Raw genomic sequence first — 18,732 nt, forward strand, 5'->3', positions numbered from 1 at the left:
ATTCCAAAGGACAAGAGTCACATCATTCGGGGGGGGCAGCAAGAAATACGTCACCATCATAGGCCAGCTTGATGTCCTTCCACAAATCCTGGTCCTGGATTACTCCAACAAAATTGGCATCAGATAGAACGGTCTGAGACGGGGTTTCAGGCACGGAGTCCGTGGTGTGGATTCGGGACAAGGCATCGGCTTTCCCATTATGTGACCCAGGACGGTACGTAACGATAAAACTGAACTGGTTAAGAAACAGGCTCCACCGGACTTGCCGTGGAGACAGGCACCTGGCAGATTTAAGGAATTCCAGGTTACGATGGTCTGTGAGAACTACAACTTGTTGCGCTGCTCCCTGTAAGTGGTGTCTCCATTCCTTAAAAACGGAAATAATAGCCAACAATTCCCTGTCCGCAATGTCATAGTTCTTTTCTGCAGGGGACAACCGGCGAGAAAAGAAGGCACACGGGTGCAAGAGACCCTTGTCCCCAGTCCTCTGTGAAAGGATAGCCCCTAATGCATAATTGAAAGCATCGACTTCCATAATAAAAGGGAGTGCAGGATCCAGGTGTATTAGTATTGGTGCCGAGGTAAAACAAACCTTGAGACGATCAAAGGCTTCCTGTGCCTGGGCGAACCACACAAACTTCTGCCCCTTTTTGAACACGGAAAATAGCGCATTATTTCCCCAGTATGTGTCTACCACTAACCTTTTGAACTCAGTGGCGTACTCAGACCGCTTTCCCTGACATAAGGTAAGCAGAGCCGATTCAGCGGTAGCACGGCGATTAGGATCATCAAACATTTGTGCCATTGCTGTTAAAATGTCATCCAGGTTATCTAAATGGATATCACGATTCTCAATCATAGGATTAGCCCAAGCCAGTGCACGTGAGGTTAACAACATGATTATACATAACACTTTTGACCGGTCAGACCGGTAATAATCAGCATGTACATCAAAAAACAGTATACACTGATTACCAAACCCACGGAACTGACTTCGATCGCCACTGAAACGAAATGGAAGTAACCTAGGCATACCAGGAGCTGATACGGATGTAGTGTGGGCGGCTTCCTGAGCCTTCAATCTAACTTGCAACTCCTGAATAGCCGGACCCAGTACCTGGTGATTGTGGCCCAGCTGTACCTCCACGTCTCTAAGTTTAATTTGCACCGCCTCCATCTCCTGCTGCAAGGAGTTAATCGTGGAGAAAAGTTGATCTACTGTATCCTCACTTATCCCTTGTAGACTGTGAGCCCTCGCGGGCAGGGACCTCTCTCCTCCTGTACCTGTTTATGTCTTGTATTGTTTATGATTATTGTACTTGTCCCTATTATGTACACCCCTTTCACATGTAAAGCGCCATGGAATTGATGGCGCTATAATAATAAATAATAATAATAAATAATAATATTAATAATCTACTCGTGTCTCCGTCATTGCCCCAGCAAAATCCCCTTATTTTGGCTTGAGTATAATGTAATACTATTTTTTGAACTGAGGATTTTGATTGCGTTAGGGCAATGACAACCAGAGATGGGTTCTTGGTGCAAAGAAGTTTTATAATATGCAACTAACAATATGTACACAGGAAAGAACATAAACACAGTAAATACCTGCCAGGTTCGGAGCAAAGGGGAATTCCCGGGACCGTGCACCGGACTCCCCCAGGGAGGCCATTAGGAGCGAACCCCTATACAGAGGCTGTCTGGCGATCAACCCAGAAGGCCTAAATGCGCAGCAGCCGGGACACGAAAGGGCAACAGGTTATAGTCCAAAAATGTCCGTACTGGATGTGGAACACGGGTCCTAGGGTGGATATGTACCGGAAGGGACCGGGCACAAACGCCAACCAGAGACGGCAGACAGAGTCTGGGACCAGCGAGGGCACAGCTCAATGAGACCAGGTGGATTAAAGGGCCGGTGTCAGGTAATTCACCAGGATCCAAAATAGCAACCAGGAAATAAGAGCAGCAGGGTCGGAGTAGACAGGAAGCAGTATACTCAAGCAACTAGACTAAGCTTAGGGGCGGGCTTTTAAACAGATGAACAGGAAGTAGGGCTACAGAACAGAAAACTCCATGTTAACAAAGGGCAAGATCCATCAAAAGCAAACTGGAAATCCCGGAACACTGACACTCTGTGTGGGGCTCCTTTTCAGAGAACAATCCCCAAAGTCAGAAAAAAGATCTGGGATATTAGTGGTTATTAGAGATGAAATAACCTGAGGTTCGGTTTTTGAACCAAACACCAACTTAACAACAGAGGGCCCAGGTTCGGAATTCGAAAGCTTTACTTGCAAACTCTACTCGCACGAACAATACTGTGCTCAGCTATGCTTGGTTCTCAGCTGCGTGTGAGCTACTTGCAGTGTTTGAACAGCTCACACTGGGCTAACAACAATGTGTTCACATGTAGCGTGCAACCCCCCAAAAATTTTGAAAATGCCTGCCCACTCTCTTCTGGAAGTGATCTTCTTATAGCTGACTTTATGTGGGCAGAGACTGATGCTGCCAATCACTGTTTCTGAACCTCCTCGGGCAAGGTTTGGACACGTGCATGTTTGGTTTTTTACTGCCGACGAACCGAACCTCTAAAGTTTGCTCATTTTTAGGGTTTATCACCGATATACAGGTCCCTAGACAGTGATCATTACAATAAGAGCTCCATGTAATTATGTCTTGGTTTTTCAGTCAACAAACTGGGTTATTTAATGTAAACCAAGGGAACCCTAACAAAATTTGTGTAGGAAGTCTTTAACAACATAGCATGTAATGAGCTCTGAAAGGAGTACCACTATGTGGAGTTCCAACCCCTCTACACACTACTTAAAGCTCCCTTAGCAGAGAGGTATGAGTCAATGGCAAAAATCCGGACAGAACTAGATAAATCAGTTACCCTTAACCCAGATTAGCAAACAAACTGCTCATCGATACGTGTGCCTCAGAATCACTATCTAGTAAAACCTTAATAGGGATGTCCTGGTCCCTTATTTTAACCTTTGCAGGTAATAAACACTGAAACACCATGGTGTAGGAAATATGTAGATCCAGGTTGGAATTCCCCAACCTCACTGGGTACAACAGTTTTCCGGCTGCCAATCTCTCATGGGCACCAAGAGACAAACACTAATAAAGTGTCCCTTTTTGCTGCAATAATAGCGAACACCTCCCTTTTAGGTGTATGGGACTTTCTCCTTACATGGGATGTCCTACCAGGATACATGCACTTGGAAGAGGCCTCAGGAGACATTGAAGCAACCTCCTTGCAAATAGTCTTGGTATTATGAGACCTCTGACAGAATCGGCAATCAATCGTATTACAAGAGACATGGCACACTGAAGTGAGTAGTCTCATATATGACTCCATATATGACTCTCAAAATGCCTCCTTTACCCTGTCGTACACACTCTGAAAAATCTGGTTCTTGAGAGCAGGTTCTTTTCACTGAGTGTCTTTGAACCAGCATCGGAATTACGCACAGTATTCTTTTGACAGCAAATTCCCTTGTGCACTGAACGGATTTAAAGGTACCGTCATACTAAGCAACTTACCAGCGATCCCAACAACGATAGGGATCGCCGGTAAGTTGCTAGGAGGTTGCTGGTGAGATGTCACACTGCGACGCTCCAGCGATCCCACCAGCAACCTGACCTGGCAGGGATCGCTGGAGCGTGGCTACACGAGTTGCTGGTGAGCTCACCAGCAACCAGTGACCAGCCCCCAGCGCCGCGTGGAAGATGCTGCGCTTGGTAACTAAGGTAAATATCGGTAACCAACCCGATATTTACCTTGGTTACCACCGCACGGAGCTACACGTGCAGAGAGCAGGGAGCAGCGCACACTGAGCGCTGGCTCCCTGCTCTCCTAGCTACAGCACACATCGGGTTAATTAACCCGATGTGTCCTGCAGCTAGCTACATGTGCACAGAGCAGGAGCCGGCACTGACAGTGAGAGCGGCGGAGGCTGGTATCGAAGGTAAATATCGGGTAACCAAGGACAGGGCTTCTTGGTTACCCGATGTTTACTGTGGATACCAGCCTCCGCAGAAGCTGGCTCCTGCTGCCTGCACATTTAGTTGTTGCTGTCTCGCTGTCACACACAGCGATCTGTGCTTCACAGCGGGACAGCAACAACTAAAAAATGGCCCATGACATTCAGCAACAACCAACGACCTCACAGCAGGGGCCAGGTTGTTGCTGGATGTCACACACAGCAACATCGCTAGCAACATCGCTGCTACGTCACAAAAGTTGTTCGTTAGCAGCGATGTTGCTAGCGATGTTGCTTAGTGTGACGGGGCCTTTAGATTCAGCTGACGACACCATATCTAGAGGGTCATGGATAAGAGCCAGCACAGAGATAAATATGTCCACTGACAAAACACACAAGTGATTATGGAGGCAATAAATAAGCTCACGCTTGTGGGTCTCCGCTCAGAAGCGAGATTACAAAACCCACCCACTACGCCTCACTCCCAGATGAATGAAATTACAAAACTACTGATAAAAGCGCATATAGAATCTTACCAGATAAAATAAGTGAAGAATAAAAGATGATGAATAGTGATGGGAGATCCCTCCGATGGTCAAGATCGGGGAGCCTCGCCTGATCCTTTTGTAAAGATCAACATCGGGATAACACAATCTTGCGACCGATCACCGATCTTGGACTTTACAGTTATGTGATGGAGCGGGGGGCGGCTGTAAAATAAAGAATATAGTTAATAATAAACATTGTCATTATTCTTACCGGTCCCGCAACGCATCCTGCAGCGCTGTCAATTGCCGCTTCTGCTTCCATGTGCAATCATCGCTGTGCTGCCCGGTAACCAAAGGACCTTCCGTGACATCATACCCATGTAACCAGTCACCTGTGAATGTTGTATTATCTCATTGACTACAGACTGGTCACATGACAATGACGTCATGCAAGGTCCTGTAGTGTCAGCATGCTCGTAGGTATTCGGTGCTCGCTGAGCATCTCAGTATTCAGTATACTTAGCGAGTGCTGAGTACCTGTGAGATGCTGGGGCACATTCTTGTCTCCCTCTCCCTGCATGTTGTCCAAATGATTAGATAAGAAAAACCCACAGTACAAAAGGGCGCTGCTCACAAAGGAGATAAGAGATAAATAGTGCAATTTATTAAGCTACAACGCGTTTCAGGGATAAAATAATTTCCCCCTTCCTCAGGTTGCATAAGGATAAAAGTGTGGCAGACACACATATATATATATATGTGTGTCTGCCACACTTTTATCCTTATGCAACCTGAGGAAGGGGGAAATTATTTTATCCCTGAAACACGTTGTAGCTTAATAAATTGCACTATTTATCTCTTATCTCCTTTGTGAGCAGCACCCTTTTGTGCTGTGGGTTTTTCTTATCTTATCTTTTGGACACTTATCTCTCCTTTGGGAGTCCAGGGGGTGCCACAGCTCCAGCAATAGGAGTTCTAATTGCACTGACATAAACAGATTAGCCTTACACCGAAACCGGTGGGAACGGGGTTCCTCCTACCTAATCCAGGATTACGGTGAGACGCCGACCCGAACAGGAGATTGTACGAGCTCCGTGCACCAGCAGCGGTGGAATCAAAGGCTGCTGTGTAATCATCCCCAGCAGGATCCGTGCCGGACAGCTACGGGGTAACCCAGATCTTGCTGTCAGCGCTAACAGACAGTGTTGTACCTGCAGTACAACACTCATAGGTGACTGCAACTAATATTACCATTTACCGCATAATTTTTACATTTACACACAGGAGCGCCCTCCTGTCCTTTTTTCTTTTATTCTCCCTGCATGTTGGCACTTTTTACAGAGTCTGCCAACATGCAAGGATTGGCTGCCACACACTGTAATGCTACAGCCAGTGAATTGTGGTGCCGGGAATCAGGTGATCGAAGATCACCATTGCTATAGTAACCTGCTTGTTAGGTTACTATGGCAACGGTGGCAGTGGTGACATCACCGCTTTCCAATCGCAGCCTCTGATCACTCATTGAGTGATTAGACTGCATGGGGAGCAGAAGTGTTCTTCCGCTCCCATGCTTTTTGAGCTAGATCAGTTGAAGAAGACAGAAGACCAGGATCGTAGAGGGGTGAGAGGGAATAATAAAGATGAAGTCCCTAAGTGTGTCTGTGTATTTATTTCTAATAAAGTAATTTTTCTCTATGTGATATCTTTTTTATGAACCCTTTATTGGAGATTCTTTATATCCGGGTTAAATTTGGCCTGACATTAAGAATCTCGGGCTTAATACCAGCTGGGAAAACAAAGCTGGTTTTAACCACTTGATACCCAGCGTACCAGGGACACTGGAAGAGTTGGATACAGTGCCAGAAGATGGCATCTCTATGAAAGCACTATTTTCTGGGGTGGCTGTGGACTGCAACTCGCAGCAGGGGGCCCAGAAAGATTGGCCCTCTCTGCACTGCAGATTCCAGTCCCCAGCTGCCTAGTTGTACCTGGCTGGACACAAAAATTGGGTGAAGCCCACGTCGATTTTCTATTAATTATTTCATGAAATTCATGAAATAATTAAAAAAAAGGGCTTACCTATATTTTTAGTTCCCAGCCAGGTACAAATAAGCAGCTGGGGGTTAGAGGCAGGCCATACCTGCCTGCTTTACCTGGCTAGCATACAAAATATTGTGAAGCACAAATAATTTTTTTTTAGTTTTTTTGGCAAAATATTTAACACCAAGGAGTGGGGGTTAGCAGCAAGTAGCTGCTTGGATTACCCTTAGCTAGCAATAGAAAATGCAGCGGTAGCCCACACATTTCTTTTTTTAATTATTATTTTTAAATAACTAAAAAAAAATTGGGCTTCCCTGCATGTTGATTGCCAGCCAAGGTAAAGCTAGGCAGATATGGGCGGCAGCCCCTAGCCGTGTACTTTATGTGCACTGAGAATCAAAAACATCACGGAGCGCTACATCGCTTTTTAAAATGATGAATCTATTTTTATTTTATACAACTACATATTGTGTGTGTGTATATATATATATATATATATATATATATATATATAAAGCTCTAGCAAAAATTAAGACACCACTGCAATATTGTATATTTTTCAGATTTTTCTCTTTATAGGTATATTTTTGAGTACAATGTAAATTGTTCTTTTATTCTGTAAACTACTGACAACATGTCTTCCAATTTGCAAACAATAAGTTTTATATTTATTTTCTGAAAATAGTAGTTTATAGAATAAAAGAGTAATTTACATTTTACTCACAAATATACCTATAAAGTGAAAAATCCGAAAAACTGAAAATTTTGCACAGTGATCTCTCAATTTTGGCCAAAGCTGTATGTATATATATATATATATATATATATATATATATATATATATATATATATATATATATATATATACATATTATAAACCCTCACACAGTATATACTTGTATAAAAATAAATAACTAATTAAAAAAGATGTAGCACTCCGCTGTATTTTTGATTCTCAGTACAGATAAAGCGGATGGCTACAGGCTGCCACCCCCACCCGCATTCTTTAAGAAAATAATTTAAAAAAAATGTGTGGGCTCCCGCCAGATTTGATTGCCAGTTAGGTAAAGCCAGCCAACTGGGGCCTGGGATTCTCCGCAGCCACCCCTGGAAATGGCATATTGTTTTTTAGCACCATTTCCAGGCACGTTTCCCGGCTCGTCCAGCGGCACTGATGGTGGTGGCACGCTGGGTAGTAAAGGGGTTAATATCAGCTTTGTATTCTCAGATGGTACTAAGCCCGAAATTCATGCTGTCACCCCAAATTAGACATGGCCACCATGAATTTCTAGAAAGCAGTAAAAAAAAAAGACAAATCAGAGATTTTTTTTATTAGAAATAAAACAAAAAAAACATTTAGAGACTCCATCTTTCTGATAAAAAAAATCCTTAGTCCGACGTAATCCGCAGTTACAGCAATATCAACTTTGCTTCATCACTATGCACAGACACAGTCTATACATAGTGAGAAGCAGTGAGCCATGCCATGTCAGCTCTTTTACATCACACTCACACAGAGGTATTTTACAAGTGATATAGAGGAAAATAAGAGCAGGGATGAAACAACAGGACACTGAGAGAACTACTTGCACACAGCAGTACAATCACAAGCAGGACTGGGATACAAAAGCACATGGACTAGTGTAGCTAAAGCTATAGTTGGCATAGGAAGACAGGCTCTTCCATCTTAAAAATGAATGGCTAGTCATTGGCGCGGCTTGGATACCCGATTCTACTACTCTTTTTTATCTGCCAAACCCGGGGACCGCTGCCGTGACTGTTGGAGTTACATACATGTGATTATAGGCGTTGTGACTGTCACAACCCCTATAGGTGAGTACCACCACCCCTCTTGATACCCCCCTCTTCTACCGGGGTAAGACCCTATTGCGCTTCTCTTTCCACAGTTTTTTTTCTATCTTAAAAATGCTGGGAGTGACTGTGATAGGTCTCCCAAAACAGGTGATCTAAGAGGTAACCAGCAATTAACTCCTGCAAGCCCGATCACTAATGAGAACACAGCTGGTCGACGCTTGAGTCTTTCTGTGTAACTCAGAAGCACAAAAGGAGGCATAATGAGAAGTGTCAAAATCTGCAGTGTAAACCGCATCAGATGTTGCCATGACATTGCAAGTTTAGAGCCAAACACCCTGTGATACTGATTTATTAATCATGTCATGAAAGGGTTCTTTACTCCTCTCCCTGACTTGGCACATTTTTGAGTTTCATCACACATGCACTAACACTTCTATAATTTTTTCTCACACAGATTTTTAACGTATTTTTTGGATTATAATACATGCTTTTCCTCCCAAAAGTTTGGGAGACAAATGAGGGGTATGTCTTATAATCTGAATTTATCTTACTGGAATGTCGTAAAAAGGGGTACCTGGAGGCAGGGGCAATGCTGCGGGCTGCAGGCGCTGTTCTGAGGCTGTGAGTGCTATGGGTCCTGTGGGTTGCTGTGCTGTGGGTTGCTGTGCTGCAGGCGGTGAGGCAGGGGCCATCCTTAAAATGTCAGTGGTACAGGTTTCAAATAATGGTGCCCAGAGTCCGTGTGTGCACAGATGGAGCTCTCGGCTCAAGTTCTCATCTGCACACGTGCCAACTGTGTCCCATTGATCTCCTAGCAGCGGACTTAAGGAAAATGATGCCCGGAGGTGGCATGTGCGCATATGAGATCTCAGCTTATGATTGAGCCTTTAGTTTAATCTCACACGCGCCGAGTCCAGGCGCCATTTCTTAGAAGCTCACCGCCGACAATTTTTAGATGTTGTCTACCTCACAGCACCTTTAGTGAGCATGTAGGACACCCACCACACAGCCCACAGCACTACCCTGCTTCACCATTGCCTCTGGCTCCTGTGACCCCGCTCCACCACCATTGCCCCTCCTCAGTAAAAGACCACCAGATTATTAGACCGACCCCATTTTTTTAACCTTTATTTCTCTAAATTTGGGATGCATCTTATAAACCAAAAATACGGTAACATATTTTTGCCTCTTTTTTCACAATGAATAGCAATATTTATGAAATTTTTATATTCCTTTTTTTCTTAGTGATATCAGTAGAAAATGGAAAAAAAATATTAATTTTTTTCACAATCAAAAAGGACTGCTTAGAAAATGGAAAAAAAATATTAATTTTTTTCACAATCAAAAAGGACTGCTAAAATAAATTAAACTTACATTCCTCTTTCACTAGAAATTATGTATCGTAGAATTTTTTAAGTCGGAACCGAATGGAAACAATGGTGATGTAGGCAGTGTATTGAATTGGATTTAATTATTATAAAAATAGTAAAAATTATATAAGCCTTTTACGCCCGTGCGATTTTCCATTTTTCGTTTTTGTTTTTGCTCCCCTTCTTCCGAGAACCGTAACTTTTTATTTTTCAATCAATCTTGTCATATGAGAGCTTATTTTTTGCAGATGAGTTGTACCTTTGAATTAAACCATTAGTTTTATTATATAGTGTATTGGAAAATGGGAAAAAAATTCTAAGTGTGGTAATATTTCAATTGCACAATTGTTCTTGGGATATTTTATTCACCATGTTCATTATATGGTAAAACTGACATTTCGGTATGATGCCTCAGGCTGGTAAGAGTTCGTAGATACCAAACAAGTATACTTTTACTTTTATCTAATGGGTTAACAAAAGTTTGTCCCAAAACAAATTGCGCTTTTTGCTCCATTTTCTGAAACTCGTAGCGTCCGTACTTTTCGGTATATGGGGCTCAGTAATGGTTTAATTTTTGTGTCTTAAGCTAACGTTTTTAATTATATGATTTTTTTGCAGATGCTAGGTTTTGATCACCTGTTATTGCATTTTTAAAAAAATTTGCAGCAACCAAAAAACGTAATTTTGATGTTTGGAATTTTTTTTTCACCATGCCGTGTACCGATCAGATTATTGAGTTTATGTTTTGATAGATTGGACACTTCTGAATGTGGCAATACTAAATATGTGTATATTTTTCTTTTTTTTTACAGTTTTATTTTCAATAGGGCTAATGGGGGTGATTTGAACTTTTAGGCTATGTGTCCACGGTAGAATGTACCTGCGGATTTTTCTGCATGAAAATCCGCGACTTTCGCGGCAAATCCGCACCTTATTTTTGCCGCGGATTTGCCGCGGATTTACTGCGAATTTGACGCGGATTTTGATGCGGATTTTTTTTTTTTTTCCCCATTCTATACCCAAAATCCGCACCAAAATCCGCAACAATAATTGACATGCTGCAGATTTTTCCAGATCAAAATCCGCGGCAAATCCGCCGCGGAAAAATCCACAGCATGGACACAGCATTTCCAAAATGCCATTGAAATGGCTTGGAAGTGCCGCTGCTGCAGATTTTCGGAAAATCCGCGGTAAATCCGCAGCGTGGGCACATAGCCTTAGGGTTTTTTTATGTTGTTATATTTTTAAAACTTTTTTTTACATTTATTATTTATTTTACTAGTCTCCTAAGGGACATTATAGATCAGCAGTCTGATCGCTCTGTTGACTCTTACAGGAACTAGGTCATGAGAGAAACAGGAATTATCACATGACCCATTGCAATCATTGACTTTCCGTGATCATGTCACGAGGCCTCCAATGGCGGCGGGGAATGGTGCTATCCATGCCTCGGACATTTAAATAATTTTTTGACAGCGCGATCAAAGTGGCAAGCAGGCGCTGGTGTTAGAACCACATGTGTGCTATTTAAATCTGCAAAACTGTGCGGGGATCACTGCTGGCTCACCGCAGCAGCTGGCGGTGATTAACACTACTGTATATGACCAAAGACGTACTGGTATGTCCTTATAATACAAATAACCCAAAAAATAATCAAAGTTTAAACACCCCAATAAATGCAGAAAGATGATAAAAAAAATAAATTACACCCTACCTGCACCCCGACACATGTTTCGCAGAAGCAAGGACGCCCCCCTGAGGACATTTTTGCGAAACACGTGTCAGGGTGTAGGCACAGGACCTGCTCTGATATTCACTACCACCATTGATTACAGGTAATTCAATGGTTCTTATATTCCCTACTTTGCAATACATTATCCTGCTGCATCTTCCAGTACTTTTAGGATGTTATACTTTAAATGATGTTATACTGCTAGTGGGTACAATTATCTCCCTGGAGTACAGTATTGGTTTACTCATATGAGCATTTTCTTGCTTAATCTTACTTATATGATGTTACACTTCATATTATGTTATACTACTAGTGTGTGTAATTATTTTCCCTCAGTTAAGTACAGCTTTATGCATATGAGCATTTTCCTGCTGTGGATGTCTTAATGATATTGTGTAATTTATATATAAATTATTTTTCTGCACTTATTGGGGTGTTTAATCTTTGATTATTTTTTGGATTAGTTCTAATATTATTCAGAGCATGTATTTTGCCTTCTTTTGATCTTATGAGGCACTTTATTCATTGTTTTTAATTGTATTTAATAAAATGATAATTTTTACACAATTTTTGACCTAGTCACTGGCTTATTTTCAGCTTATTTGTTGTTGAAAATTGAGTAATTTACTGTATTTCCAGTGCAGTCGGGCGTTTTGAGGACTATTTTGTGATGTACTAGTAAATCCTATGCAGTGTATGTAATGGCTGCAAAAAGTTTGAAGAGGGTACTCCAATATACCCTTAAATATACATAGAGTAAAGGGCCATTTACACACTGCGACATCGCTAACGATATATCGTCAGGGTCACGGTGTTTGTGACACATCCGGCGTCGTTAGCGACGTCGCAGCATGTAACACGTATGAGCGATCTTAAACGATCACAAAAGAGGCAAAAATCGTTGGTATGTGAGACGTCGTTCACTTACCAAAAATGGTTGCCTATTCAGTAGCGAGGTTGTTTGTCGTACCTGCGGCAGCACACATCGCTATGTGTGACACCGCAGGAACGAGCAACAACCTCGTACCTACGACCGGCCGCAATGAGGAAGGAAGGAGGTGGGTGGGATGTTCGTCCCGCTCATCTCCGCCCCTCCGCATCTATTGGATGGCTGCCGTGTGACGGGGCTGTGATGCCGCAGGTACCGCCCCCTTAGAAAGGAGGTGGTTCACCGGCCACAGCGACGTTGCAGGAAAAGTAAGTCCGTGTGACGAGTGTAAGCGATGTTGTGCACCATGGGCAGCGATTTGCCCGTTACCCACAACAGACGGGGGCGGGTATGCTCGCTAGCGATATCGGTACTGATATAGCAGCGTGTAAAGTACCCTTAAGGTGTCAGAAAATTATTATTCCCAGTATTAAGAGTAGGACTCCTACTCTAGTAAAGCCTATGCACTATATGCAAGGGCTTCCAAAAATTAGAATGAGGTACTCCAATACATCCTGGAAGACAAAAAGAGGAAGGCTTTAGAAAACTTTTATTAGCATTATTGACTTCTACACTAGTAAAGCCTATCCACTGTATACAAGTGCTGCCAAAAAATAGAAGGAGGTACTCAAATATACCCTGGGGACATATAGATGAAGGCCTCGGAAAATGTTTATTCCCATTATTGTAATTGCTGCATTGCTCAATGTAATCTGTTTTTTTCACATCTTCAAAAATGAAGTCATTTTTCCATGTATAATATTACCATCATCCACAGCTTTGGTATATATGAGGCTGTTTTGCACCTTTGATTGGTCTGAATTGATTAGACCTGAGTAAAGTAATCATCATCATCATCATCATCACCTAATGCTTGCCGTACATACATTTTTAAAACAAATAATGTGCTTCAATTTTTTTTATTTTCTACCAATTCCCATGGTTTGTAAGACTGAAATAACGTAAAAAAGGCTTCAGAGTCAAAGACAACTGGAATGTGCGCAAAAAGCAAAGAATAAAAAAAAAATCTTTTTTTTCTGTGACTCAAATTTTTGGTGCATCTTAGCATTTTTAGAGAATTTTTTTAGGGAGAACATTTGTGGTGAATTCTATAGGCAAGACTCTATGCATGATGTGGCCAATATTCAGAGATAGGTACAAAGGGCAAAATGTATTATTAAAATAAAATGTTATACTTCTATAACATTTATTTAGGTCTCAGCTTGTTCATTTAAAAATAAATAAATAAATAAACTTTTATGGGGACAACTATTGGGGTGAGTTCTACATTAGAACCATGCACAGGATTAGGTACCTGCACAGGGCAGGGCATACAAAAAAATCCTTATTTTAACTTGGCCAACAAAAACTCTTGATAGTTATGTTAATGATTTCTTTTTTAAAATGTCTCTATTTTTTTTAATAATAATGTATTTTTTCAGGTGTACTTCACCAGTAGAACCATGCACAACATTGGACTTTTGTCTAAGTTTGAAATCATAAAAGGCTAGTCTGTTTAATTTCATTTTACTCCCTGTTCTGACTATGAAATAAATATCAAATAGTTTATGAGAAATATGGATCCTGCTCAGTGCTATTGGACACATCTTCAAGATATGGGGATATTAAACAGTTAACTTGAGAAGGCATCACTTCATGTTTTCATTTCAAGAAATTGTTTATACACATTAATTTTGACAAACTATTCAGTTATATAATAACTGTTGTTGGTTTTTATGCTAGAACATCGCAATTCTTCAATACAGGTTCTTCATTTCGCATGTGTTATTTGTTGTGACATTGATCACTCAAGGAATAGCCAGCTTGATAGGACACATAGACACATTGTTGTTAACTCAGGAATGTATGACCATCATCAAGTCAAGGACTCTGTTTACATAATTTATAATGGGTAGTGATGAGCGAGGGTTCTTGTCACTGCTCAATACTTGATCAAGCATTGGGATGCACGCATACTCGAGGAGTTCGGCCAAGTATTGCATGTGTTTGGATATTTCTGTTCAGAAAACAACAATTACAACTCCCAGCCTTGCCTCACTACATGATGTGTGCAGGCGCCCCAGGGAGAGTAATTTGCAATCTCTTAATAGCGCTCCCAGGGCATAAAACAACAGTCTTGGACTTAGTGTGACTAAGAAAAACAAACCCTGCATTCCCTCCAGCTGTACATGCCCTGTTTATTGCCAGCTGTATGTGGGCAGAGAACAAAACAGACCAATCATTGACTTTCCGTATTTCTCATTACTCACTTCGAGCTCGCCTGAGCATCAAACCAGGTCACATCGAGTATTGAGCATACAATGCATTTTAGTGCTCGCCCATCACTTACAACGGTGAATTGGGTCGTGGTCAACGAGCTGTGGCATACACCACAGACCCTGGCAGTTGAATTCTGAGTTGATCCCCTTGTAGGAAATTTCAATTATTGTTAAGAACTTATAATTAACACCAACATAAGTGCACCTTATCCTAAAAAAGCTACAAGGTATAATTGTTGTAGCCTTTAATTTTAAAAAGCATGAAAATCTGTTGGTGCTGCGTGTTAATAAGCAGGCTGTTGATTACTAATAGGGATGATCTAATACCTCAAATATTCGGCTTCGCGAATATTTCCCGAATAGGTCGCCGCTATTTGACTACTCTCGAATAATCGATGCTCAATGTAATTCTAAGGGAAACACGAATAACAACTATTCGGAACTATTTGGGCTTCCCATAGACTTAAATTGCGCATTGAATATTCACATAGCGGCGACCAATTCGTCCGATATTCGCGAAGCCGAATATTTGAGGTATTCGATCATCCCTAATTACTAACCATTTAACCATCGTCAGATATTTTGAGGTCATTTAAATATTACTAAGGTTGTGTTTGAGCCCTCGGAATTCTCCGAGTTTTAGACCCTTCTTTGCAGGGAAGTAGAGGTTTTGCAGTATTGAGATTTGCATCTAATGAATTTGCTGCAAATCAAATTTTTGGAAAAAATTGTTGAACACCTATGTATAAAGCTATAATGTATTTAAATTACTTTTTCGTTTTGGATTTTTCAATGTCTAAGGTGTTCCATAATTTATTATAATGCAATTTAGTATTTTTTCTTGTAATTAGACATTCAGAAATGCTGAAGGCACAGAGAGAAAATATAGCGAACAGGTTGCAAGTATCAGGAAACACAAACAATAATAAACACTTTTAATGCATTCAGATTTGTTCCTGTTTAATTGTTTTTCTTTTTAGTTTGAATAATAATGAACATCTTGAACATACATAAGTATAACAATCATATTCCCATCCTCAATGTTTATTTGCATCCTAATTGTATACAATGACATCTCAAACACAGAATATATAGGCATATAATATTACATAATCTATATGTTGTTAACATAGCATGATAGAAAGCGTGTCTATAAATTCATAATATTGGAAAGTCTACAAAGCACTCAAAAAACAAACAAAAAAACAGAACAATAAAAGCTTTGCTTAGTATGCACTGCAGTTTGTGGTGCTTTAAATAAATTGCCTTATGGTTTATTTGCAAAAAGTTCTTGAAAGTTGTTGGAATAAAATCTAAACATCTGGTTTATTGAGCTCCTGGGGAAGGAATCCGGAATCTAATTTACTATGTCATTAAGCAGAAAGAAGTATGAATGTTCTATACCTGCTTTATTGTTGACAGTAGTAAGGTTGAAATGTATCTATTAGTCCTTAGTAAAGATATACATTGTGCATAATGATTAATTAGGCATTAAAATTAATAATTAACTCTCAACTAGCTATCTGAAAAACAATAGAATCACATAAACTAAGAATAAGGGGTTTTCCTCTTTCAACATTCTTTACTTGATTGTCGTGCCTATGTTAAAACTAATAAAAACAGCTGTTATTTTTAGAGTTGAGCGCGGTTCGCGGTTCGTGGTTCTCCAGTTCTAGGCTCGAGTGATTTTTGGGCTGTTCGAGATCGAACTAGAACTCGAGCTTTTTGCTAAAAGCTCGATAGTTCTAGATACGTTCGAGAACGGTTCTAGCAGCAAAAAGCAGGGCTTTTTACAGCTACAGTGTGCAGGAGCCATCGCTGGCAGCCTGCCACAAGCTGGTAACCAAGATAAACATCGGGTATCCAAGCAAAGCGCTTTGGTTAGTAACCCGATGTTTATCTTAGTTACGTGCAGGAAGCCCACACTTCCCGCTCAGCTCACTCCGCCCCCTCCTGCCCGCGGCATGTATACATACATATACACACACACACACACACACACTCTCACTCACGCACACCCCCCCCCCCTCCCAGCTACAGTGTGCAGGAGCCATCGCTGGCAGCCTGCCACAAGCTGGTAACCAAGATAAACATCGGGTATCCAAGCAAAGCGCTTTGGTTAGTAACCCGATGTTTATCCTAGTTACGTGCAGGAAGCCCACACTTCCCGCTCAGCTCGCTCCGCCCCCTCCTGCCCGCGGCGTGTATACATACATATACACACACACACACACACACTCTCACCCCCCCAAACCCCCCCCCCCCGCTCGGCTTACCTGCGGTGATGAAGTCCCGCCATCCCGACCTCAGCGCTGTCACTGTCCTCCATGGCCGCCGCTTGTCACATCACCTATCGCTTCCGACCCGAGACTGACACTGGCGGTGACGTCACGGACCTCTCGCGATACTTGATGTGAAGGCGCCGGTCATTGACTTCAGTGACAGGGGCTGTCGGCAGTGCTGGAGATCAGCGCAGGTAATGTACCTCGCTGACAGCAGCACTTGTCATGCCCTGCAGTGACCTGGGCTGACCCATTGATGTTAGCTCAGGTCACTGCATTGCTCTCCCAGCCAATGGGGAACATCCTGCTCTTCATTGACTGGGACAGTGTGGATCGTCATGGCAACCCCTTGGATTGCACCAGACCTGGATTTGTTTTTCTTTCTAATAAATTGGTTAAAGAGGGAATGTTTTGGGGAGTGTTTTTTCAAATAAAAATGTGTTTGTCGTCTATTTTTTTTTATTACTGACTGGGTTGGTGATGTCGGGTATCTGATAGACGCCTGACCTCACCAACCCCAGGGCTTGATGCCAGGTGACATTACACATCTGGTATTAACCCCATATATTACCCAGTTTGCCACCGCACCAGGGCGCGGGATGAGGTGGGGCGAAGCACCAGGATTGGCGCATCTAATGGATGCGCCACTTCTGGGGCGGCTGCGGCCTGCTATTTTTAGGCTTGGGAGAGTCCAATAACCATGGACCACCCTAGTCTGAGAATATCAGGCCCCAGCTGTCTGCTTTACCTTGGCTGGTGATCCAATTTTGGGGGACCCCTACGTGTTTTTTTTTTTAAAATTATTTATTTAATTTAAAATAACAGCGTGGGGTGCCCTCAGTTTTGGATTACCAGCCAAGGTGAGGTTGCCAGCTGTGGTCTGCAGGCTGCAGCCGTCTGCTTTACCCTAGCTGGCTACAAAACTAGGGGGAACCCTACGTCATTTTTTTTTTCATTTTTTTGGCTAAATACAAAGCTAAGCACCCCTTAGTGCCACATGAAAGGCACCAAAGGGTGCTCCACTTTTTCTCCACTTTTTCTCCACTTTTTCTCCACTTTTTCTCCACTTTTTCTCCACTTTTTTCTCCACTTTTTCTCCTCTTATGCTCCACTTTTTCTCCACTTTTTCTCCACTTTTTCTCCTCTTATGCTCCACTTTTTCTCCACTTTTTCTCCACTTTTTCTCCACTTTTTTCTCCACTTTTTTCTCCACTTTTTCTCCACTTTTTCTCCTCTTATGCTCCACTTTTTCTCCACTTTTTCTCCACTTTTTCTCCACTTTTTCTCCTCTTATGCTCCACTTTTTCTCCACTTTTTCTCCACTTTTTCTCCACTTTTTCTCCACTTTTTTCTCCACTTTTTTCTCCACTTTTTTCTCCACTTTTTCTCCACTTTTTCTCCTCTTATGCTCCACTTTTTCTCCACTTTTTTCTCCACTTTTACTCCACTTTTTCTCCACTTTTTTCTCCACTTTTTCTCCACTTTTTCTCCTCTTATGCTCCACTTTTTCTCCACTTTTTCTCCACTTTTACTCCACTTTTTCTCCACTTTTTCTCCACTTTTTCTCCTCTTATGCTCCACTTTTTCTCCTCTTATGCTCCACTTTTTCTCCTCTTATGCTCCATTTTTTCTCCACTTTCTCTCCACTTTTTCTCCTCTTATGCTCCACTTTTTCTCCTCTTATGCTCCACTTTTTCTCCACTTTTTCTCCTCTTATGCTCCACTTTTTCTCCACTTTTTCTATACTTTTTCTCCACTTTTTTCTCCACTTTTTCTCCACTTTTTCTCCTCTTATGCTCCACTTTTTCT

This window comes from Anomaloglossus baeobatrachus, chromosome 3 (genome assembly GCF_048569485.1).
Source record: "Anomaloglossus baeobatrachus isolate aAnoBae1 chromosome 3, aAnoBae1.hap1, whole genome shotgun sequence".
In the NCBI taxonomy this organism is placed as follows: Eukaryota; Metazoa; Chordata; class Amphibia; order Anura; family Aromobatidae; genus Anomaloglossus; species Anomaloglossus baeobatrachus.